The 26330-nt window shown below is 40.2% G+C and overlaps 1 protein-coding gene and 1 long non-coding RNA gene across 3 annotated transcripts in view; one reads left to right on the forward strand and one right to left on the reverse strand.

Annotated features, from left to right (window-relative positions):
- The window catches only part of ZNF407 (zinc finger protein 407), a 334010-nt gene that overhangs the window by 244269 nt on the left and 63411 nt on the right, over window positions 1–26330 (reverse strand). The window lies entirely within an intron of this gene.
- LOC308592660 lies at window positions 878–11255 on the forward strand. 2 transcript variants are annotated; one of them, XR_014010606.1, is made up of 3 exons: window positions 878–1321; window positions 2217–2314; window positions 9461–11255. It is a non-coding gene; the product is annotated as an uncharacterized lncRNA (long non-coding RNA). The 2 variants fall into 2 exon arrangements; XR_014010607.1 differs by lacking the exon at window positions 9461–11255 and having other exon boundaries at window positions 2217–2367.

The following is a 26330-nucleotide window of genomic DNA, read 5'->3' on the forward strand; positions in this document are numbered from 1 at the left end:
ACAAGAAAGCAGATTCTGAATAAATATCAGGAAGAACTTTCTGACAGTAAGCGCTGTTGGACAGCAGAACAGACTCCCTCAGAAGGTGATGGACTCCCCTTCCTTGGAGGTTTTTAAGCAGAGGTTGGATGGCCATCTGTCACGGATGCTTTAACTGAGATTCCTGCATTGCAGGGGGCTGGACTAGATGACCCTTGGGATCCTTCCAACACTACAATCCTCTGATTCTTATGAAATCCGCCACAACTCACTGCTGGGGCAACATGCCTGAGAACATGCCACCTGACATCACTGCTGTTGTAACAACCCAAAGCAGGCTTCTTCGTTTTGTTAAGAGGCAAAGGGATCTTGCCATATAAAGAAGCTCCATTGATTATTCAGTAAAATGTGACATTATTCTGCAAACCCATCACATTATTATTGATCTATCACTGCTGTTTTCATGTTTTCTGGGTATCTTTGTTTTAATTTGCAAGAGAATTTTTTAAAAATTACGCCTGCTAAAATTATTAGTGAAAAAATAGCTTGTTATTTAAGTAAAATGATATGATTTCTTAGATACAATCATTTATTTTGCATGTAATAGCTCAAATCAAAGGCCCTTGAGAATCATTTTGTTAATTTTTATTTGCACAGCAATTGTTGAAAATCTTACTTTTCTGGTTACAAGCAGGGAATCATCTATGAAAAGTAACTTCTGGAAAGTGCTACATGCAAATCTGTGAAATATTTATCCATGTAATATGGGCAGATATTGTACAAAGACAACACACACCTACCCACCCACCAATATTGATGACATCATCACCAAACCAAACCACTTTATTGCCCCATTAGAAACGACAGGTAAAAAGAATTTTTATTATCAGTGCCCTCATGGAAGCTGACCGTCATTTCAGGGTGTTCCATTGTCAGCAGTCTGAAAGGGCAATACAACCCGGGGTCAACACAATTGCCCCGCAGCCTTTAAAAGACTGACCTGCTTGTCGCATTTAAGTCAGAGGAGATTATTCTAGCAGTATATACAGGACTACTGAGGCCAAACATTTGAAATACAGACCTAGGCACCTTATTACAAAAAAGGACACTAAAGGAATTTGAGAAGGAACATCAGAGAACAGCCAGAGTGATAGAAGACTCTAGAAACTTAGGAAGTCCAAAAGGTTAAAGAAACTATGGCAGAGGTGAAGTCCTTGGAAAAGGAGGAAATTAAAGAGAGACCTAACCGCAATATACAAAATTATAAAGGGAATTGAAAGGGCAGCATGTGAAATGGTGGACAAGTTAGCAACTCGGATAATAGGAACAGGCCCTCCCTAAGGTAAGAAAGGGCAAAAGGAGAAGAGTAGGAAATTACACAAGGGACAATAAATATGAGAAATTTTGAGGAACAAAATTCAAAACAATAAATTGTGATTATACATTGGACAAACAGATATAATAGCAGTCATTAGCCACGGTCTACCAATTGTTACTTGCTGTATCAACTCTAAATAATGGTGTTAAAAATATTTATGATGTAGCCTGATTTTTCTGAAGTCAAACTGAAAACTGGGTCTAGCCTATAAAGCCACCAGTGGCTTAGGACCAAGTTATTCAACCAGCTGTTTGATCCTGTATAGCAGTGTTTCTCACGTACAGTGGGCCTTGTGCCATTTTCAGGTGGACCTCATTGCCACAGCCTGCATATTTTTATTATTGTTTTAGAAATTGTTGATTAGTGATATGGACTTACAGTTTTGTTGCATTCCCCTTGGGTGCACTGAGTAGCAGCGTAGGATACAAATAAATATTATATTGTTATAAACAGAGTGTTCTTTTTTGTCTGAACAAGTGCAAAAGCACTTAAAATGGAGTAACGTGGACTAGTCCAGTTCTGTAAACATTGAAGATTACAGAGAATGAAGATCTTCCATTTTATACACAAATCATGTATTTTCCTACAGCAAATGCATTCACTTATGAAACCTAGGGCCCAGGATAATTTTAACAGCAGTCTTATGATGAAACCATCATTTATTGTACAGCTCTGATATGGGGCCAGTCATGATACAAATCTACCCTTGTGGTTTTCTCTTCAGCTTTTAATTGCTGGAGAAGGTAGCTCGCCTCCATGATTTTGAATTTATTTTGGGAGTTTCGTTATTGCCTTGGTTTTTGAATATCATGTCAACTGACATTGAGATAATAGAGTTCTCTCTTTTCTTCTCATTTAGGGATTACAAACCAGGGCAAACCACAACAAACAGCAGAGGAGGTAAAAAGTCCATGCTCTAGCCTTTCTCATTCTTTACAGTCTGGAACAGCGGCACAGGTGAAGCATTTGGAAATGTACAAATGACAAATTAAATGCATTTGCCTTCATAATTGGTACCACTAATTTTCATAATAATGTTCAGGAAATGACGTTCTTACCATGCATTTTACATTACTGCAAACACTCATTTCTCAAGCAGAGAGAAGGGGGGGGGGAGAGAGAAACAGACAGACAACCCACACCACTCTTTTCAGTCAACTGCTCATCTGATTTCAGTGTATAGTATGGGTTTCCCTTATATACAGTGCCTGTAGGCACTATTCTTAACACACTGTTATTTTTTACACCCCCACATGGTGTTAATGAGTTGCCAGCTGCCTGTTGTGACATAACAAGAAACCATGAACCCAATGTCTTCCTTATCCTTTGCTGGTTAGGCTTTCTGTTGTGGCATAGAAGTGTCAGATGGTATGATCAGAAGTAAATAGTCATGACAGACAAGAGGAAAGGAACTGACAGTTGAAGATGCTGATACCCATTATGCCTCCACAACCACCACCTCCTGGGGAGACTGTTGAAGGCTTTGAAATGTTACACTGTACTCTGGGCTAACATGGATCTTTCACAAATAATATATTTACTCCAGGAGAACCTGGTATGCCACCTAAACAGCTGGCTTAGTGCCATTCAGGCACATAGAGCATTAGGCGTATCCAGTAAGTCTCTCTTTTTCACTCACCTTATATTCTAATTCAAACTGCTTAGCAGTGGTTCAGAAATGAAGAAGAGACCCATTGCTGTGTCCTGTATCTCACCATTGAAGAGCGTATAACAGCCCCCAGTCAAGAGGACCTCATAAACAGAGTTTGAAAAGTGGTGTTCATCTTATGACATGGGTTACAATCTGGATCAAAGCATTCTAATGCTTTGTGGTTTCTTATTTTGTTATCAGCTGTACTCAAGTTTACTTGAAATAAGAGAACTGTGTAGTGTGAGATTTTTCTACCACAGACACTGGGAAAATAGGCTCCTGCCCAGATTTTATGAAATTTTTCCCAGATTCCATGGAAAGAATATTGATTACATTTTTATTCAAATTCAAAAAATTAATAGGTAATTTCTAGATTTCCTGGAATATGTTCAGCTGTTGCTAGGGTATTTTTAAAAAGAAAGAAAAATTGTGGGGAAATTCCCCTCTAGCCCTCATGATTTCCACGCAGGTGAACTCTAAGTTTACCTACCAGTAAACTGTAATTTCTGTTTACAGCTTCTTTTTTCAAAATGAAGGTATGGCTCCCTTTGTTCCACTGGCCATCTGACCCACCCTGTGCCCCTTCTGAATAAACTCACATCCTTCCACCCCTCAAGTGCCCTCTTCATACTGTCCTCCCCAAGGCATATTGTTCAGAGCACCATGTAGACAAAGGGCACACTAAAATAAAGGACTAGAATGCCAACTGAAAACAAAGGGACCTTATCTGAGGGCCCACAGTAAATAATGGAGCTGTGAATGTCGACTGAGATGATAGGACTCCGCTGAAATAAAAGCAAGCTTGAATGTTAAATGTGATGAAAATTTGATAATAGATTAATTGTCCACTTGAGTAACTTTCTATCTTGGAATAGGAAATGGACAGAAAAGAGTCTGGAAAAATTCCTTATACCCATGCTTTTGTATTGCTTCTGATGCTAGAGGGGTTGGAAAGGGATGGGGCAGGGGGGAATTAATCATGTCTTCTGTATAAAAAGGTAAAGGTAAAAGACCCCTGACAGTTAAGTCCAGTTGCAGGCGACTCTGGGGTTGTGGCACTCATCTCACTTTATAGGCCGAGGGAAGCCGGCATTTGTCCGCAGACAGTTTTTCTGGGTCATGTGGCCAGCATGACTAAGCCGCTTCTGGCACAACTGAACACCGAAACCAGAGCAGCGCACAGAAACACAGTTTACCTTCCCATCAGAGCGGTACCTATTTATCTAATTGCACTTTTTGACATGTTTTTGAACTGCTAGGTTGCCAGGAGCTGGGACCGAGCAACAGGAGCTTACCCCGTTGTGAGAGGCTCAGTGGTTTAGACCACAGTGCCACCCGTGTCCCTATTGTCTTCTGTATACAAGAGAGTATACTGCAGTTCAAGTGGAAGAGGATAGTTAGGTTTTTTGCATCTACTCTGGGGTTCCTTGTATACTTCGTGCATTCCCGGAATCCTCTGCAAAGCCCCTTTTTTCTTACTGATGTTGCAGCCCTGAAGATTGTACTGGAATGCAAGAGGCAACCAGAATACAAGCAAGCACCTCAGCACACTCTTCCTATACAGTGGTGCCCCGCAAGACGAATGCCTCGCAAGACTGAAAACTCGCTAGACGAAAGAGTTTTCCGTTTTGGAGGTGCTTCGCAAAACGAATCTCCTATGGGCTTGCTTCGCAAGACGAAAATGTATTGCGAGTTCCTGCGGGGGGTTTTTCCCTCCCCCCCTTTTTTCTAAGCCGCTAAGCCGCTTATCCGCTTATCTGCTAAGCCGATAAGCCGCTAAAAGCCGCTAAAAGCCACTAATAGCGCTAATCCGCTAATCCGTCAATGGGCTTGCTTCGCAAGACGAAAAAACCGCTAGACGAAGAGACGCACAGAACGGATTCTTTTTGTCTTGCGAGGCACCACTGTATGTGAAAGACAGGACGGTCAAGGTTTTAGCAGGAGCTGTGAGAGTAGTCAAGCAGCCTAAGAGACTCTGGGGAAATGTTTTTGCAGGAGGCCAAATGCTAAAGAAATGCAACAGGCTGCTGCAAAATGTGGTAAACTAGCAAGGGTTTTTTTGCCAAGCTCCCTTCAGCCAGTATCATTGTGATTAGTGAAAAAGAGAAAGGGGCAATACTCCTGAAACAAAGCAGCAGAGAATACAAGAATACAATAAAATACAAGGACAAATCACTCTCCTCAGACAAGAATTAGACTCACGGCTACAGAATAATGGCAAACTGACCAGCTTGGCTGTGCAAAAAGAGGTATCCAGTGAAAAGAGAGTAAATTATTGTCAAGTCATAAGGCTTGATGTGAGCTTTACTTCTTTTTAATCCCAGAACTGAAATAATTTGTATGTTGCCCATAAACAGTGGTAATAATACAGCAAAAAAAGTATTCAGAAAATGGGATTGTTCTAACTGCTAAAAGTGTAAGAACTGAATGGAGAAAATCATTATATGCAAGTGCTAAATTTCTTTAATCATATTTAATATTAAACTGCAGTTGTCATAGTATGCATGCATTATGTAAATTGTATTTTATGAAAGTTTAAAAGTGCTTTTTTGCATGGTTAAAAGTGCCCTTTTGAGTTCATTACGCACCAGTGAAAATCCCTTTTAAAAAGCACTGGATTTTTCCTATATTACCATTTTTATTCAAATTCAAATTAATAATAAGTAGTGTCTAGATTTCATGAAACATGTCCAGTTCTTCCCTTTTTTTGTTTGTTGAATGCTAATAAAATAAAAATAGAGCTTCAACCGTGGCTTGTTCCACACCTTTTGAAGTAATTTGTTAACTACTAGCATCACTTTTTCTCTAAAATGTTACTTACTTTTCTACACAGAAAAATAAGTCATCTACTATTTTTGCCAATCACACTTTTTGGTTAAAACAACTGAAAAACATGTATTTAGTTACATTTCAAAAAAAGTTAAGTCCAGTCAAAGGCGACTATGGGGTGCGGCGCTCATCTCACTTCAGGCCAAGGGAGCCAGCATTTGTCCACAGACAGCTTTCTGGGTCTTGTGGTCTGCATGACTAAACCGCTTCTGGTGCAATGGGACATTGTGACGAGTGCCAGAGCGCACAGAAATGCCGTTTACCTTCCTGCCACAGTGGTACCTATTTATCTACTTGCACTGGCGTGCTTTCAAATTGCTAGGTTGGTAGGAGCTGGGATAGAGCAACCAGAGCTCACCCTGTCGCACGAATTCGAACTGCCGAATTTCCCATAGGCAAGTCCCAAGAGGCTCAGTGTACCTCAAGGTTAACTTTTTCCTCTTCTTCGCTAAGATGTACAAGATGTACCAGCATCTTGGAGCACTCTATTCATGAGCTAAGCAGCTGATCTGAGTTATGCTGCACAATGCCCATCTACCAACTGCACATATTATTTGAAATGTCAGCGCATCATACTTGTCTTTTCTGGTAGATTTAATATCTCAATCATCACTTGAAATTATTGAAATGTGCCTGATAAATTCACTGCCCATCCTCAATCTATCTGTTTCGTCAAGAAAGCAGCAATAAGAGTCTTCATTGTGGTCAGTCTGTGTTGAATCTAGAGTTGTGGTCAGAGAAGAGAAAAGGGGGTAAGTCTATTTTGCCTATTCCTCCTTCTGTCCTTTCTTTGTGGATAGCTGTTCTACGGCACCAGACATAAGGAGAAATAAGCAAAGATCAACTCCTTCCCCCAAGTGGAGAGCCTCTGCAGGGTCTCATTGCCTTCTGTGAATGGAAGGAGCCCTTCCATTCACAGAATGGCAAATCTGGATCCAACCCTTCTGAGTCTGGGCATAGAACACTGAATTGAAGTGTCACATTTCTTTAATCCAGTGGCAGACATTATCGGCTAGACTAAGTGGCCAAAGCAATCCCAAAACAAGGCTGTAGGCTTAATTTAGTTGCTCAAACATCAAGTTCCGAAAGCATTTCTACTTGAGCATAAGAAGAAATGGCCAACAGGATACAGGGGTAGCTAGAATACCGTCTTCTAATATCCCCTTAGGCTAATCAGATTTGAAAATCCACCACCAGAAGCTCAATACTTAGTTCACTATATTTGCAGAGGAGCTTCAAGATGGATGTACAATTTAATAGTGCCCCTTTGATGATCCCTAGAAAACTCATGAATATATAAATTCATTGCTCAGAATCTCTGTATCTGCAATTAGTGAGCTCCTATATCAGCAAGTATAGAAATCTCTGTTTGAGAGAATTAGAGCAGTAAGTTAAATTACAACTTTTGTCAATGAGCCCATTCTTAGTCTATTGATTTGTGCTATGTGACATGATGACCTGATCTGAACCACACACACACAAATGTGATGTTTCTTTAATTGAAAACCAATTGGATCTTTATTCCCCACCCCACTCCATTTCCTTCCTTCCTTCTTTCTTTTTCTTTCTTTTCAAAAAGATTCATTTTTATTACCCATGTTTTAAATCTTTGATGCGTTTAGTAAACATTGCAAATCTTAAATCACTGATTTATATCTTAATTCAGATATACAAAGGAGCTTTAGGATGAAGGATTTCCAAGAACAGCGTGCAATGGAGTTTAAAATAAATAAAAAATAAAAAACGTCCAAAAATGTTAGCACTTCTCTTGCATATATTGTAGTGCACTAATTGTTGGTTTTCATAATGTAGCTCATTAGTTTTGCATAATTTAAGTTTTAATTCATCGTTTAATTTTTAATTAAGGAGGCTTTCAAGATGAGCTTTCTGCTCAGATTTTAGTCACTTGCTAAATATGTTTGTGTAAAAAGGCTTAGGCAAGACATTGCCATTGTAGCCAATATTTCTCTGTGATATCCACTATGAAGACAATCATGTTAATATACATTTGGAAAATAATAACTGCAATTTCAACATTGCATGTAGCATTTTTAATAATTAAAATGTGAGGAAAATACTCAAAACACTGTAGAAAAGATTCTCAGGTAAGAAAAGCAAAGTAACTCGTTTATGGATGGTGGCGTCACTTTCCGGTCACAATATCATGGAATGATATTACTTGCATGTAAGTAGCTGAGGCTTGTGGCCCGAAGGTTTCACCGTATCATCTGGTTAGCATACACACATTTGCTTGCTATATCTCACTGAACTTGTGTTGACCTTATCAGCGCAGGTTCACAGCCTAAATTATCGGATCTATTTCCATTACAGAACATACAGAAGATTATGCAATTCTAAAAGTAAAATAAAAAATGGCAGGAGCCAGATAGCAAATGCAATAAGATAACATGGCCTGCAAATGATAAAAAAAAAATTCATAAAAAAATGATAAAAAATGTTTTTTTAAGATGAAGTATGATAAACCTAAAAATACAATCCCATCATATTTGGATGTCTAAAGCCCTATTCCACTTTTCCTCACATGAAGGGGCAACACAAGTAAAAAGGGTCTATAGTTCTTCCCCTCATTATCACACACTTCATGCTGGCTTCCCACATGAAGTACTATTGTGGCAATTAGAGACCTGTAGCTAATCTTGCACCAAAGAGTTGCCCCATTGTATCAGGAGACATTCTGGCCTTAAGGCACCAGGAACAGCCTTACCTTGCTCACCACATACCAAAGTGTATGCATACTGTAATATGATAGTAGGAGTGTCCTTCAAATTGTACATGAGCAGAATTATAAACACAAACAAATCAAAACGTTTCGGATTTAACTGAGGAAATTTATTTATTTATATCAGAATTTATAAACCACTCTGCATTCAAAAAATATGTGAGTGGTGCATAGAAATATACTACAAGGCCGAGATGGATGTAGGCAGTGGAATCCTGTGAGGGTGGCACTATTACAGGTGAGGCGCCACACCCACCACTACCAGATAAATGGGGAGAAGCGGCAGCAACTTCTGCTAACCTCTTGCAAGATCTCACCGCTGCCACTGCTCCCCCCTTGTCTCATGGTGGGGGGAGCACCCCACCTGCTTCCTGCAACTGTTGCTGCCCCCACCAGAGAAGCAGGGAGAAGTGGTGGCAGCTTCCGACGAGATCTTGTGGACCTCTTGTGAGATCTCGCCGAAAGCTACAACCCCAGTAAGCGAGGTGAAGGCGGGGGAGCACCTTCCTGTTTCATCTCAGGCTGTGAAACAGGCCAGGCCGTCCCTATATAAAACATAATCCAAATAACAACACAGTGTTAAAACATGAAAACCACCAGGAATTACAAACTGCAGAAATAAAAAAGGAAGGCTTAGGAGAAGATCTTTAAGCAAATGTCAAAAAAGAAAAAACTGGAACCTGCCTCCATTCTGAAGGAAAAGAATTTTTGGGAACTGGCCTGTTTTGCCGCAGGGGTATATGGCATTATCATCAGATCTTCCTCCACAGAATTAAGTGACCAAAACTGTTTATCAGATACCTACCTGATGCTATTGGTACTCAATGTGATATAATGGGATAAAATTAAATTTATTAAAATGGTGATCTTTTTTTCCTCATAGAATGATGGAAATGAACCAAGTTTACTGTAACAAAACGGGCCAGTTCAAAAGCTACAAATGGGTTTCTTGCTACATGCCTTGTCTTCTCTACAAGTGCACCACGAGTTGGATTCTTCATGGATTCTGTCATAGGTTTCTGAAGACTATCACCAATCACTCCCTTGGTAGAACAGTCATGTTTGTAGTTCAAGCAGGCACTCGTTACATAGCCTTCTTACAGAGTGTTTTAGTTAATTTTGTCTTACTGATCTACCACATGTTTTAGCACATCGTCTTCAAGAGACTGAAACCACTTTTGAAAGTGCACCTAAGCAAGAATAGCCACTGAAGTGGAAAGTGTAATACTGTGAAATCCAAGAAAAGGTAATAAGCACCTCTCATTTTAAAAGGAGTAAAATATTATCAGTATGCAACAATGTAAAATTTGACTAATTGGGTCAATAAGTCTATGTGAGTAACCTGTTTGTTGTCATATTGTTGTTGTCATAACAATCGTTTTTAATTATTGTAGTATATGACTTACCAGCTTATCAGAAATCAGGATTGCGCTCACATGGCATGGTAATAGTCCATGATGCAATTTATCACCTAACATACAGTTTTTAGGGAAGCATCAAATAAGTGGGAACGAAGAGAAACAGCAAATTTAACATCCATTTTGCTGATGACTGATATTCACAAAAGTGGTATGGAACAGATAAAAGGTTTCCTTTTTATTTTTTCCTTTCCTTCACCAACACCAGAATTTATTTATTAGTTAGAGAATTGCCTGAGGAATAAATAAGCGTTGTTCTGGACCAGTAACCTGGCAGTGGTGCAAATGATTAATATGTAGTTAGCTTAGATGAACAAGGTGATATATTTATAGTAAGAGCAGTGCTGTTCCATTACTCAATATTGAATATTCATTTTAAAGCCAAATTTGTCAGGGGTTTAACTAATAGCATTGCCAAGACCCCCCGTTTATTTCCAGAAGGACAGTTTTAGGAGATCAACGGAAGACATCTGTGGAACAAGCCAAATTGAAGAAATCTACATGTCTGAATCAATACACTGTGAATGCTTATCAAAAGATTGAATATTGTTATAGTGGATTCGATTTCAACTGTTTCAAAAGTACAAGAAAGTTCCTTGAAATTCATTAGCACCTCTTGCTTATTTTTAAATAGCAGGACTGGCAGGGTGGGGAGAGGTGTCAGAGGTTTAAGACAATCCCCACTCAGATGGCAAATTTAGATTTTAAAAAATTATCCTCTCAATCTGTTACCGATTTAAAATCTTTCAGCTGATGAGTGTGTAAGCAAAGGAGGACTGGAAAAACCAGCCAGGTTTTATGTATTTAAAACCACCACAGCTTTCTTTGTCCCTTTAAGCAGATCTGGCCCTCCCAAAAAACCCAAAAAAATGGTGGTGGCAGCAATGGAAAAACAACAACCCCTGTTTGTGCTCGTGAGATGCTATTTCATCTTTCTTTGTGGACTTTCAGTGTGCACTAAAAAGAAAAACCACCCAAACCTGCCTCCCTATCACGCTTCCCCCCTTCCCATTGCAGCTGTGCAGCTCAGAAAACACTCCTTGCAATGCAGACACTTCCTGTTGCAATGTCCACATGCCTCAGGTCTGGATTAGCAACAATTAGAAACTTGACGCTGCTATGTAAAAACCCAAGGTGTGCAAGATCATGGGCTAACTCTTGGCCAGCCAGGATGGCTCCTTTGCACAAGGTCATCCAGGTTCCCAGAGCGCCATATCAGAGAGGCTTCTATCCAGACAAAGCCCATTGCACTGGGTTTCTAATGAATCAACGGAATTTAACTTGGACTAACTTCTAATAATGTCAATAGGACCAACGTTCAACCAACTTAACGGCAAAACTACGACATGTAAGAAATGCTCTGCTGGATCTATATGAAGGTTATCAAAAATGCAAATTACACAGGGGAACTTATAACACAGCAGATGAGATATAGAGATGGAATTTAACCCTTTCCTCCCTTGCTGCATTCCTGTAGATCTCCCCGCTTCTCGTTTGCAAAGGAGGGGAAAGCAGATTTCCACTGGCACAATGCATTTGTACCAAATCAAATATGAGCTTCACAATACAGAATTTCTGCAGGGGAAGAAAGGGTAAAATCCCCACTTCCAAGGCTGCTCTGATCCCATTAAGTTTGTCACTCCAGCCAATACAACTGGCATTCTTTTCTTTTCTTTTTAACTACCTATAGATGCAACAGAGGGACGCGGGTGGTGCTGTGGGTTAAACCACAGAGCCTAGGACTTGCAGATCAGAAGGCCGTTGCTCGGTCTCTGCTCCTGCCAACCTAGCAGTTCGAAAGCATGTCAAAATGAAAGGAGATAAATAGGTACCGCTCCGGCGGGAAGGTAAACGGCGTTTCCGTGCGCTGCTCTGGTTTGCCAGAAGCAGCTTAGTCATGCTGGCCACATGTCCCGGAAGCTGTACGCCTGCTCCCTTGGCCAATAAAGCAAGATGAGCACCACAACCCCAGAGTCGGTCATGACTGGACCTAATGGTCAGGGGTCGCTTTACCTTTACCTTTAGATGCAACAGAGCATACAATGAATGTCACATGAATACAGTTTGGCGCTTCAGGTAGATCCAGCCTAAGGATCTTATGGATGAACAGGAGTTGTGGATGTCAGTACGCCCAACATAATCAGCAGCTGGGTTTGGTATGGAAAGCTCTACCCACAAGTATCAGGCTGGCTACGTGTTAATGTGCTACTTAGTCAAAACAGTACTACATGGAGCTAAAGGAATTTTGCATAACATAGTAAGAAGACACAAGATCCTCTTATCCCTTTTCAAGGACAAGCATTCTCCTCATGGCAGAGAACAGAATCTTCTTTTATACCACTGAGACCCGATTTGAAACAGGAAAAAGTATAAAAATCCATAAGGTTCTTCTCCTTATTAAAAGCTATCAGAATGTAAAGATTTTAAATAAAAAAACACCTCTTTATTATACAATTTATGAAACTGAAGGTCAGTTCTATTATCCTTATAAATTAATTTTTTTAAAAAAAATTCTAGCCTCTTAAAATTCAGAAGAATAATGTATATTTAAAATATTCTATAATTACTGCAAAAGTATTAATTAACAGTTCATAGAAGTATAAGTAGTGAGATGAGCGAATAAGCCATCTACTGACTATAAATAAGAGGGGGGTTTTTAAAAAAATCACTTTATGGCATTTTTGTAACTATATGATATTAGATAGGTCATAACATTAGTACTTTTCTCTGAAAATCTAATAATTACTAACCTTTTTCATTTCTGAGCTGATTATTGACTTTGTAATAAATTGGTGTAAGTTCAGTCTCACAGTCATTTGCAAATATTAACCATGAATGTAATTTTTCAGCTGTGCTGACCATTAACACCACAATGCAGACATACACTAAGAGTCAAGTTTAAGAGAAGTCTAAAATACCACATCCTGAAAAGGTTTTAGATGAAGACAGATAAGCTGGTACAAGTGATCCCATGAGATGGGAGACTTGTACATTGTGTCTAATTAGTTCCAGAGCATACAGTGGTACCTCGCAAGACGAATGCCTCGCAAGACAAAAAACTCGCTAGACGAAAGGTTTTTTCGTCCGTGATTTGCCTCGCAAGATGAATTTCCCTATGGGCTTGCTTCGCAAGACGAAAACGTCTTGCGACTTTGTTAAGCCGTTTAAACCGTGCTTCGCAAGACGGAAAATTCGCTAGACGGCAAAAATTGCGGAACGAATTAATTTCGTCTTGCGGGGCACCACTGTAATCTGAAGCCAACTTTGAAGAAGCTGAGCAGAGCTTGGTCTGACCATTGTCTGTATGGGTACCACACAGCTGGGAACCACATTTATTTTGTCTTGGGTTTTATGAAGAAGAAATGTGGGATGTAAATATAACGAAATAAATATATAATACTATAATGAGTCCTACAGCTGCCATTTAATCAGTGAAGGTGTCAAACAGACCTCACTAGGAAGAGCACCCACAAAGAGCAAACCACAACTGAAAAGGACCTCTTCCTTACCGTCATCCTCTGAACCTCCCTCAAAGGAGGGACATGGAGAAGGGCCTCAGATGAAGACCAAAGTTTCCAAGTAGGTTCATATCACGACAGAAATTCCGGGTGAATTTCTGTCCTGATGGCATCCGTAAACAATTTCATAGGTCAAACCATTACTTTGAATTGGGCTCATAAGCATACAGGCAGCAGAAATGATGCTATATGATCTCTTCGCCTTGAGCTTGTCAACAGTCAGGCAACCACCTTATGCACTAACTGAAACTTCTGGGCTGTTTTCAAAGGCAGCCCCACATAAAGTGCATTGCCGTGGTCTAACCCTGAGGTTTCCAGGGCACAGATTACTGTGGCCAAGTTGGCCCTGTTGAAATAGGGTCATAGTGAGGCCACTGGCTTAAGCTGGTAGGAAGGCCGTCTGTACCACAGAGGCAACATATGTCTCTGCTGACAGAAATTGATCCACGAGAAGCCTCAAACTCCTGGACAGGATTTACCACCTCCCTAGGGGCAATATGTAATCAATCTTTAGCCACCTGAACAGCTCAGTTAGATGGCAAACCAAGGACGAAATGGAGGCGGAGAAGTACATTTTCTTCATTGTAGGCTTGAATTTGAGCATGTACCAGTGTTTGATTAAATTGGTTGGTAGTTTTCCCCCTATCTGCATGCAAGCTTTCTCTCTCTCTGCTTTATTGCTTTTAGCTCCAAGGGATATCCTGAAGCTTTCTAAATTCTGCCAGTCGAAACAAAAGACACTTACACGCAATTGTGTCAACCACCCCAATCATCTCTGTATTCCACAACTGAGCAAATGATTTGTCCTCATCCTATTAGTAAGAAAGCTGTTGTGCTGCTATGGAAAAGATATTAACGTCTGAACAGAAAATCCCAGATTCAGAATCACAGCTTTCCCACAATGCTTGCCAAGTGACCTGCAGCAAGACACTCAAATTAACCACTTTGCAGTTAATTGTGAAGGTAAATTAAGATGGTAATGTATTCGGCACTTTTCTTAGTATATATGTAAAAAAAACCTTCATGGTGTTACAGCCAAACAAAATAGTGGTAATACTAAGAAGTTAAGATCCATTCTGCACATTTCTCTTTTTGACTCACTTTCCCATAATAACGTAACGTGACTTGGATGCTATTGTTGTGTTCAGATCTTGCAGGATCATTTTCAGTTTTGAGGGCCCAAGCATTTGAGCAAGGTGCTTGCTGACTACTTGTCAGCCACTCTTCAGGGGCGGGCGGGTTCCAGGGTGTGGTGATCATGTGACTGCATGAAGAGCAGTGCCAATCATCATGAAATATGTGGTCGCAGGCCTCTGCTTTAAAACCCATCTTGGATCCTGAGTTTTTGGGTAGCTACCGCTCGGTCACAAATATTTCTCCTGGACAAGATGCTTGAGAGGGTGGCAACAGCCCATGTAGAAAAAAATGGATTTTCTAGACTTAATTTAGATTCAGGTCTGGTTTAGGAGCTAATTTGGTCTGGGGTCCACCAGTGGATGACCTTTACTGGGAGAGAGACAGGGAGCGTGACCCTGTAACACTTGTTGGATCTCTCGGCAGCTTTTATGCAATCACCCATGGTATCCTCTTGGACGGGCTCTGCAAGATGAGAGGGGCACTGTGTTGCAGTGGTTCAACCACTACTACAGGATTGGTATCAATACTGAGTACCTCTGCCCACAGACACTAAACTGGCCTTGCCCTGCCTGACTTCTTAACAATCAGTCGAGTGTGGCACTGGCTGTCGGCTTCCTCCTCTTAACTTCGAGTGCTGTCCTTGTAGTACTCTGCAGGGAAGACGCACGGTATAAAACTAGAATTAGCTGGCTCTGCCTGTCATTTGGTCTAGCATCACCTACTGTTGGTCCCAATGGGCAGCAGCCACCATTGGTCATTAGGAGATTGACAGGCTGGTCAATAACACAATGTCAGTTGTATTTTTCTGTACATCTGAATCAGATGAGGTCATGTGCATCCTAAAACGGTGTCTCCAGTGGATGCAGTAATGGGCTGGATGAGGGCCAAACTGAAATTGAATCCTGGCAAGACAGCAGTGCTATGGGTGGGTGGTCCCCAGGTCTGTAATCTGGGTAATGTGTCTGTTGTAGATGGAGTGTCCTATCTCTAAAGCGGCAGGTAAACAGTTCTGGAGTGCTCCTTGATTCGTCTTTGTCCTTGGAAGCCTAAGTGGCTCTGGTGGCTAGGAGAGCCTTCTGCCAGCTTCAACTGTGGCCATTTCTGGACTGGGATAGCCTAGCTACTGTCATCCACACACTGGCAGCCTCTAAACCGGATTATTGGCAGTAATGCAGTGCCTCTGGGGTTCTCCGCTATATGTTATTTATATTACTGCAATTTCATACTGCCTTGAGACAGAATGTAATAGGCGGCATATAAATACTTCTATAAATAAAAATAAAAAGGCCAATGAATAGAGCAATGGTGGTAGCTATCATTGAGGGAGCACACACACACATGCATACACAAGCAGATGATACATAATGTGACAAAGTACAGATTTCACCTACGACTAAAGCATACATTGTTATCTGTAGTTTTAACTCCAGATAAAGCCAGAAATACAGCTATGCATGCAAGATTCAAGAAAAACTATAGAGAATGTAAGTGTCCTAACCTATGATTTATAAAATACACTGACAAATGGCAGTAGCTTTTTTCATGATATCTACAAAAATAAAACCATTATTTAAAAGAAGAACTATCCACCATAATATGAACCAATAAAAAGGAAAGAGTCAGATAAAGGGCTTGGGTTTGACAAATGATCTGATATAATCGTATCATGCTTGTTTATCACAAACAGAAAAACACACCATCAAACAGCGCAGGGAATAACTAAATAACCTGCCTGGGTGACAGGGTTGTTTTTTTTGGGTACCTGCCAGGCTAGAGATCCCTGGTTAGATCTAATTTTGTCAGTTACGCTGAGGTGCTAGGTAGCATATATAAGAAATTTTAAAAGATTACCATTTCTTCAGAGGACACATTTATGTGTGTTGTGGTTGGAATTAGTAGCCTGCCATGATGGAGAAAATGCCCTAAACCCTAAACAGACTCAGCAGCCATTGCAAGCTTTGTGAGGAAGAGAAGGAGGAGGCAGAAGAAGAGGAAGACGAAGAGGAAGAAGAAGATGATGTCGGCAACATCTAGGGAGAAAATGGAAGCTGAAACATGTGGGGAGTTAAAATTTAATATATGGCTCTGTTTCCATGAGAAATTGAGTATGGGTATGTCTCTGTTCACTACTGGAATGTGGTCCCTGACTGTTTTCAACGAAGTTAAAACAGCCTTCTCAAAAAAGATTCCCCACTGCTATGGTAAGCTGTATTGAGCTGGATGCACCAATAGTCTGTGGCAAGCTTCTATGTTTCTATTTTATAACTAAAAATTAGTGCCTCAGCTTGCTTTTCCTTGCTAATGCCCAGTTCCTCTTCCTTTTGTGATATATCTCCTGAGATTGTGAGCCTGGGGGCAAGGTGTGTCCTGTCAAGAGATATTTAGTTGGAGAATGGAATGTATAAGCTACTAGTGATTATGATGTTTCTGTTATCTGGTCCCCCTGCCTGTTCTGTATGTTTCCCAGATAACATGTTAGGGCAGAAACATGGTCTTCTCCATACCTACACGGTGGGATTCCTTACCAAGAAAGCCAAACTGATTAATGCAGTTATTACTGCTGTTCTATTGCTGATTTTATTCCTGTTTTATTTTACTATTTTATTTTCATGTTCATTTTTTATTTTATGCTTGTTGTCCATTTTATTGTGGTGTTTTACACTGCATGTATACAACTGCGTTTTAGTTGTTATGTTTTATGTTTTTAATGTTAAATTAACAAAGTTGGGTTTTAAGGCCACAGGCGAATAACAGAAAAGAAAGGTGGTGTGGTCCCACTGACTTAACACCATAAACACATGCAAAAAACCTCTGGCGCAGAGACTTTAATGGCAAGTGTCACAGTTAAGAGTACGGTAATTTAAGTTTTACTAAGGAGTAACACATATGTGTGTGAGAGTTAACATACAAGATCAAACACACAATCACTGTCATCCATGGGTTGCACATTGTTGGATTTGCTAATGGACACACTTTTAATTACATGTGGTCATTCTAGCACCTTTTTCTAAACAGGTGGTTGATAACTGGCTTTTAGTCAAATACAATAAGTGAAAGATTGATTGAACTGCTGCAAGTGGTTTGGTAGAGTTATCCCATCAATTTACCTAGGGCTTAATTTGTGCCAAGATTGAGAAGACCAGAAGGGGTTTAAACATGTACAGAATGCTCTTTCCCTGCTATTGAATTAACTGTAGGCAAAAATTATCAAGTTGAGATTAGAAGAAACGGGCTTTCAAGTTGGTGTGCGTGTACGTGGCACCCGTAACATGAGATTTCTAAGTGAGCTTGAGCTCAGTGCCTCTCATTTTAGATAAGCTGCTGTTTCAAAATCAATCTGTACAGCAGCTTTAAAAAGACATTCAGAGGTGAATATGTACAATCCACCTTCCTGCCTGAGCAGTTACCTCATCTAACTGACTGCAACAAATTCTAACAAGGGTTGCCAATTTGAGCATTTTTACTGTGGATATAATTTTTCTGACGCCTAGAACTGTGAGAATCAAAATGGAAGTTTCAGCTAGATGAGAGGTGTCGAGAACAAGTCTCTCTCCTTTGATTGCCTGTCAGCTCTGGAGTTTTAGTCTTCTTCACTTCATACTTGTGGGATCAAGACAAGTTTATGGCAAAAAGCGAACTGAGTAAGAATAGGTTACATTATCTAATTATTTAATTCAGTATTATGGGGGGGAATTATACACAAACTTGCATACACCAACTCTAAATGGAAAAAGCCTCTTGCACGGAGCCAAACAAATCATCACAGTACTGACAGTGGTTATAACCTGCTGAATAAAGACGTATATAGATTCAGATGTTCTATTAAGCAATGGAGAACCACTGGGTGCTAATCTCTGACCCCTGCATGTAAGGTTCCACTCCCTTCTCTCCCCCCCCCCCCCCTCATTCAAGGATCCCATACTAGAAGACCCATTGATGGCAGGGGGCGGGCGCTGTGTTTCATTGAGAATTTACACTTTACCTCCTTGCAGAACTCAATGAAACTTTTTTTTTTTAATTGAAAACAACTCTTTTGCCCATCTTACATTTTTGCAAATGTGAACTTGCTATTTTTGTTTGCTTCCAAAATAATAATAATAAAGCCAAGACAGATTTCCATTTAGGTAACTACACCAGACCACTAAGCAAACTTGTTTGAGTTTTATTCAGACTTTCGTACATTGCTCTGGAATCTTTTCATGAAAGGTAGTTAAGCAACATTTTAAATAAAATTCTAAGATTTGTGTATAAGAGAGTGCTCTTCACATGGCTGAGACTAACTCAAAGTGCTGATTACCTTTAACAACTAAACCATGTATGATTTATACCACTATAATTTAGAAAGTGCTTGCTCCCATATGAATCTCCTGAAGAGACTCTGGTCCCTCTAGCCAGAAAGTGAGACCTGCTAGAATGGGAGAAGCAAAGCTTTTCCATTGATGGCACCAATTCTATACAAATGATCTCCCTAAAGTAGTCCCCAAAGCCACCTCATCACCATCACCCCACCTTCTGAGGGGTAGACAACCTGCAGCTTTCCAGGTGTTGTTGGAGTCCAGCTGCCATCAGCCTTAGTCAACATCACCAATATTCATGGATGATGGCAGCTGTCCAACAACATCTTGAGGGCCACAGGCTCTCCACTCAAAGATGAAAATGTTCCTCTTCATGAAGACTTTTAACTGGTGCTGATGCTGTTTTTATCATATTTTTAGAGTGTGGGTTCTTATTAATTGTTTCAGGATTATGTATTTTTGTGTACTGTGTTGATATATGTATGTTCTGTGTGCCTCTTGGGAAAGTTTTCATTAGAACAACAGTATATAATAGACATGGCATAGAAAAGTGAGCAGGAAAATAACTGCACCTTAAATGTTCCTTTTAAGATATAGGCTTAAAGAAATGCATCAACAAGTTGGGACTAAACAAATGTATAGAACGATGGCAAACATCGCATTAATCATTGTAGTTCAGCCCTTTCCCCCACCAAAAATATCAAAGCAGAAAAATAGCTGTCAAAGCATAAATTGAATCAATTTCAAATTGAACAGAAAATTATTTCCTATTTTCCAACGGTACTGATTTGGAGTGATCTTAAACCTCTGGAAAAGAATTCCCCAATTTCAAAAATTCTGAAGTCTAATTACAAGTAATTATAGCTTTTCATTTCCAACATGATGAAATAATTTGATTCTTTTTACAAGAGGTCTGGCTTAGCTCAAAACAGACAAGTTCTTCTGCTATGAGTTAGTACACAAAGACAATAAAGATCCCTCTTGCAAGGAAATCAGGGATACATGTTGGTCATAAATCATAGATGCAGGATCCAACAAAAAATAGTTTGTGTGTTCTACAAATGCCATTCATTTTCATAGCATATGAGTGAGATAAAGTAAACAGACCTCTGACAGTCTTGGCTTTCAAATAAAAACTGTGTAAGCTTGAAAGAAGAAGAAAGGAAAACGGGCAGCATAACAATTACCTTAACTAACAATCTGTTTTTGTAATAAATGTTGGAGAGAAAGAGAGCAGATGGAATGCATGCAGTTGCTCTGATAGAAAACCAAACACAACCTACCCAAACCTAAATTACAACTAAATATTATTTTAAAGGCGTTTTGTTCCCAGATTTTCTTGCTACTCTCTACCCCCACGAGCTCAAATCTTCTTACTACATATGGAAATAAATTGTAGTCAGGTATACCACGCCTTTGCAAACTTTACCTATCAGAACTTGAAACACAGCCAACACACAATGAAGCCAGTTCAGAGCAAAGAGAATCCCTATTCTGCAAGCCCGGCACAACATTAAATATTGCTGTCTGCAAGCAATAAAGTGAAAATCAGATATGCATCTCCAATAGATAGTCACATGATGTGGCTGTACCCAGAGAAGCTGATCAAAATGCTTGGATACAGGTAGTAGGTCCATGGAACTGCATATACACAAGTACTGTAGGTGTTGAGCAGCTCCATCGTATCTCTGTCACCCAATAGCATTTCTCCATCTTCTCCACACAGAGGACCTGCACCCCGCTTGTTCTCCTTGCACACAAGCCTGCTGCGCCCCGTTATGCCCCAGCCCTGTTCCGCCCCCTTTTCTGGCCACTTCCAGGTTGCCGTGACCAATCAGTTGTTGCCTGTAATATATGTAAGGCCATTGTCAGGATCTAATTAATGTGAAGCTCCATTACAGATATGCCTGCACATGGTGCGTTGATGTTTACGGAACAGTGGCAGCATGCTGCAAATTCAAGAGAGCAGGCTACACTGTGAAATGTATTCACAGTACAGTGAACTTGGCCATTCTAGTCTAACATGAAAAACCACTGCTTTACTTCATAACAAAGACATTCTGCTTGGTGCGGGAGGGATGGCGTGGTTAATGTGTTCATCAGCACTTGATCGAGTTTAAGGACTGGTGCCTTTCAAACAGATATTCTGCCTACTTCAATGTCTCAACAAAACTTAGTACTGCTGCTTCAATTTCTTCAAATTCCCGAGTATTTTACAAAGCAGCAAAACGATACCTCTTCGGTAAACTTGCTACTGGGAATTGTAAACACGCATCAGATTACTAACTCAGATCCTCTCTTGACTGAGAAAGAGAATTCATGATTGGATTCAAGGTAATAACATCAGAAATATATTTGCCTCAGGGTTAAAATAATTCTGAAAATGTGTTTATGAATAATGCCTGCAGCTTCTGGCTCAGGGCAGTGATCAACAATTAGCAGCTAGTATTTTAACCCAAAGGCAATTTTACTGTCACTGTCTTTGAAGAAGAAAGTCGGTAATTGTTTTGTCAGTAGCTTATTTCTTACCAGTGATTCATACAGTAGTCAATCAGATCTTGAGACAGTACGCTATCCAAACAATGGGATTCCCACAATGATCTCCATACAATGAAGCTTGAAAGATTAGCATCTCATAAGGACCACAATAGCTGTTGTGTTTAAACTCACTATGAATTCACAAATATCCATATAAAAGCCATTTACAAAGGCCTGGCTTTTGAAAAAATCCAATGTGCTAATAACAGGGAGCTGGATCTGTGAAACCTGGGATTGAATATCACAGGTATAGAGAGAAAATTAAATCCATAAGAATTTAAACCATACTATTTAGCTCCTATGTACACAAACCTAATTTTCAAAAAAGGACCACACTGATTAAAGTAGAATCTGTGTAGTATTAATTACTAAATGGCTATGTATATACATTGGCTGTGGCTTTGAGTTGGGTAAAAGGCTAATGCTGCCAGAATTACAAAGTTCTAAAGAGCACTAGCATCTTGGTTAGGCAATGACATACATATGCTTCCCCTACACACACAAGACACATTAAGGCTTTTCATATGATATTCACACCACATTGCTTAAAGGTGGTCTGTTAGCTCAGGGAGCAGGGAGGGAAGCAATACAAGTACCAGTGTTTGCAACATGAAAGGTAGCGTTCCATCCAGAACTCCCAGAGCAACTTGCACTTCATCTCCTTACATTTCATTATTAACATAAGCAAACGGGAATACCTCATTAGAACCTCTGGATAACAAGTGTTGCATATCATTAGAAATATATTTCTAAATATGTCCCATTGAGTAAAATGTAATACTACTGTGTTGCAAAAGTCCCTCTATATCTCCAACAGATTTAGATCACATCCACATGTCCTTGTGTGTGTCTGTTAACCTTAAGATAATAACAATCAAAGAGATTAAGTGACTAGAGAATGGCTATTTCGGAAACTTCTCCTTTTTAAAAAAATCTGCAGTTAGTTTGCTAATGTTACATTTTTAATATATTAATTACACTATTATTTTTCCATTCCATAGTGAGTAAAAATGGAGGTGCTGTGAAAATGAGGTTAAGGATGGAGAAGAGCATCAGTAGAATCTACTCTGACAAAATGGACGTTTATGTTTTGATGCTCAGATAAATAAGTAGTAATGCTCTCATGAATGATTTAGTGCTTAAGAGGAGTAAGGGGGAACCTAAGCATTTCTGTGCAACGCAAGCTTTAAGATCATAAGAGGGGGTTGTCTGCTAGCATGTACCAGAGGGAAGTGCAATTCAAAATTCATTTTGACAGCCTCAATTTAAACATTCCTACCTTTACAGTTGGGACCACATGCTACAATAACTGTCACAATTCATTGCAGAGCTTAGCCCATTCCAAATAACTAAGAACTCGCTTCATCTCCAACATACAAAGTGGCTGTTGCAAGGAGAACACACACACATATAAGGACAACTGTATGCCCCTATAATCCCCAGCTCTGGCTCATCTTTCTACTCAATATATTTTCTCATGTTTTCCTACTGCCGAATAGCCCTGAAGGAGACAAACAAAAGAGTTGGCTGGCATTGCCAATTAATCCTCTCATTTGCCTCCTCTGCTCATTCCTGGCTAAGAAATCCTCAGCACATCTTTTCTACCATTGATGCAGGCCTGTTGCACACCTCCCTTGCTCTCAGCTCCAGACTTCCTTTCTACTACAGTGATAAAACTGACACTACATATTCTGACATCTCTACTCCTTTCCCCCATACTTGCCCTCTTCTTCCAGTTCTCCCTCCACCCCTTAGCCCTTTTCTCCTCCCACCCCCATCTCACTTTAACGCTTCTACATATCCCTCTGATCCTATGCGGTCCTGACTTCTGGCTGATGACAAAATCCCACTTCCAACTTTGTCATCTGGTTTATGCTGTGCCCATGTCCCTACCTGACAACTTCTACTCTCTAGCTCTCAGCCCTCTTACCCCTATGCAGAACTCTGTATTGCTTATCCCAGTTTAGATCCCTGCCTGTTCCATCACCTTTAGTTATCATTAGATGTGGTCTCCTACTGAACTACAGGCATTTCCCCAATTCTTCCCTGTTTAGACTCATCTCTTTGCCTCCCCCTAAAGTGTGTTAGAAAGTCTACCTTTGCCAAATATTTCTCTTTCTGACTCAATCTACATGGAGCAACACAAATAAACTGCACAACGTATAAATGTGACCTGTCGTGACCTGTATTTTCATTCCACAAATCCACCATTGAGGATGTCAAATCTCAGCGAACCCTCATCATTCCAGAACTGTGAACCTATACTTGCACTGTTTGCTTGTTAGTCTTGATGTGTGCTTATTTTCGGCGAAGGTTGAGAGACACAGTTGGAATCCTCAAGCCCAGAAGAAGATGAGCAAATTCCACCTTTCCAACATACTCATCCACCTTCCCTTTCCTGCACAAATGTTTGTGGCTTAGGCCGCATGGCTGAAATTTGGTTGAATTGCCCACGAGCTGATTTTACAATGGGGTAAAGTTACAACTCTGCAATAATATGGCGCTAAAACAAAATAGCACAACATGTGACACATAGGCCGTAAGAAGGTGTGCTTGTATGATCAGGATTCAGATGGAAGTGAATGACATGTAACTCTCACAATGGCAGCACAATGCGCAATCAGAGAGTCCCTCTCAGTGCTTGAGAGAAAGAAATCAGATCCAGGCTCAGAGAAGAAAGCGAAGCAGGGGACACAGTCATTTGGTGCCATCTCATTAGTGCTGCCCTTACAAGCAGGTGGGAAATGAGATAGCTTTGCAGTAGCTGGAAGTGTCAGCACTCGGCTGTAGATAACCAAGAATATGGGGAACAAAAGACTGAGTGCCAGCAGAAAAGGGATTGATGTTGAATAGATCACTGGGTAGGCCCACAATACGGAAACACTGATATGGGCAGGCAGGTGGGTGGATAAGGAATCTGGGTCATCTAAGAGAACAACAGTTAAGCAGGGAGACACAGGAGGAGCAGGAAGCCTGAAAGGCAAAGACAGAGTAAGACATAAGAAGAGCAAGACCAGAGCCAGGATTGACTTGGAAGCATTGACAACAGCCAGATCAGGATGGGATGCCAGAGCGGAGGGAGAAGCCATGCTGCATTTTAAAAGGCCAATACTGTTCCTCCTTCCATTCTGCAGCATCAAATAGCTTGTTGTTAGTGACACAAATGTACAAGCTTGGAGCAACCCAATGGAAGTCTCAACTGGTCCCGGAAGGAAACCATCTTTTGTCAGCTTCACTTCCCCATCTGTGTGCAAAGAAGACTAGTTCTTTTGCAGGAGCTGCCCAGCATCAAGAAGCAATAGTAGAGATTTAATTCTGAGATGTGCAAGTCTTTAAAGGAACCCTAAATTTTCCCATCACCAATAACTGTAACACAGAGAATCTGTCCTATTCCCCCCAGACACATACCCATTTTTTCCTCCTAAGACTTGTTGATGAACTGGTTTGTACAGTAATTCCAGATTAACAGGTCTCTGGGAATTTAGACTCTAGGGAGCTCTTGCTACTCATGCTATTCAGCTTCAACAAATTATACAACCAATCACACAACAGTTCTAGATACAGTACAATAGAGCTAGAGTCTAGACATGTAGGCAAGTTGCATATGTTAAAGGCTTTCTATATCAATTAATGCTGCCAATCTGAAAATTTGTATTCAGAGAGATTTTTATTAGAAAATGGTGACCTGGTCTCTAGGCTTTGCAGCATCATAAAACGAGGATGCTAACAACCACATAATGTAGGATAAATCTCCCTCCCGCCACAAAGTGCTCAGAAATAAACCCTCACCTATAACCACACTGATCCCCCCCACATTGTAAATACAAAGAGTAGCTGTCTTTTTCCAAAAAAACAAACAAATAAATAAAAATACAAGGACGTAGATGTTACCGAAATACAGTTGCATTTCACCTGGCAGTTTGAGGCAGCGCACTCGCACATGACAACGCATTGATTTTACTTCTACCGCCATGCAGACATCTGTGTAAGGAAATCCATTAGGCAGACAGTTCTCATCTCTATTGACTGACAGACTGACAATCGAATACTTTTCACCTTCCAAACTGACTGACAGTTAGACACTTAAACAAGCCTTCAAGTTGCAATAATAGTATGAAACACTTTCAATTACCTGAATCAAACAAATCCATGATCCCACTAGTTGAATGTACTTTTCTGTCTGCAGCTATGCCTGGCTTGGTTTACATTGTTCTTTGGGTAAGTCAGACCATTTACAAAAAAATACTGCACGCATTATGGCATCATTCTAACCAATTATTAAATCCAGAGGGTGGGTGGGTTTTTTCTTTCTTTTGCCCTGTACATTTTTATGCCAAAGAAAAATAAACGGTGCACATTGTTGGAAATTGGCACAGCTATTTTAAAAGCATTCTTCACTATTCTGAAGGGTGATTTTGGCTCCAGTAGATAAACCTTTAATCTGGAATGCAAACATCACAAGAAACTTCAGTGAGCTTGCTTCGAAGAAAGTAATATGTGGATTGTAGCCTTCTTAAACAACAGTAAATGTTAACTAATTAGCAATCTGCGTAATAGTCTGCGGTTTGAAGAATGGACAACCTCACTCATCCTGATGGTAATCCTGTGTGGGCACAAGGTGTCTGGTGAAGAACGGTAGATGAGAGAGTACCATTTGCAGCACCAGCCAGCAAGAACACTGGTAGCACAGGATCTTGAACCCAGGTCTCAGTCATCAAGCAACCCAAACTGGTGCTCCCATCTAAAAAAGGAAGCTAAAGTACTGAAGATTTATGCAGTTGCTATTCATTAGTGGCTGTTTTTCTAGCCCAAATTCTAGCTATTTTTATTACCCAAGTGCATTCTAA

This window comes from Podarcis bocagei (assembly GCF_964188305.1).
Source record: "Podarcis bocagei genome assembly, chromosome: 8".
Lineage (NCBI taxonomy): Eukaryota > Metazoa > Chordata > Lepidosauria > Squamata > Lacertidae > Podarcis > Podarcis bocagei.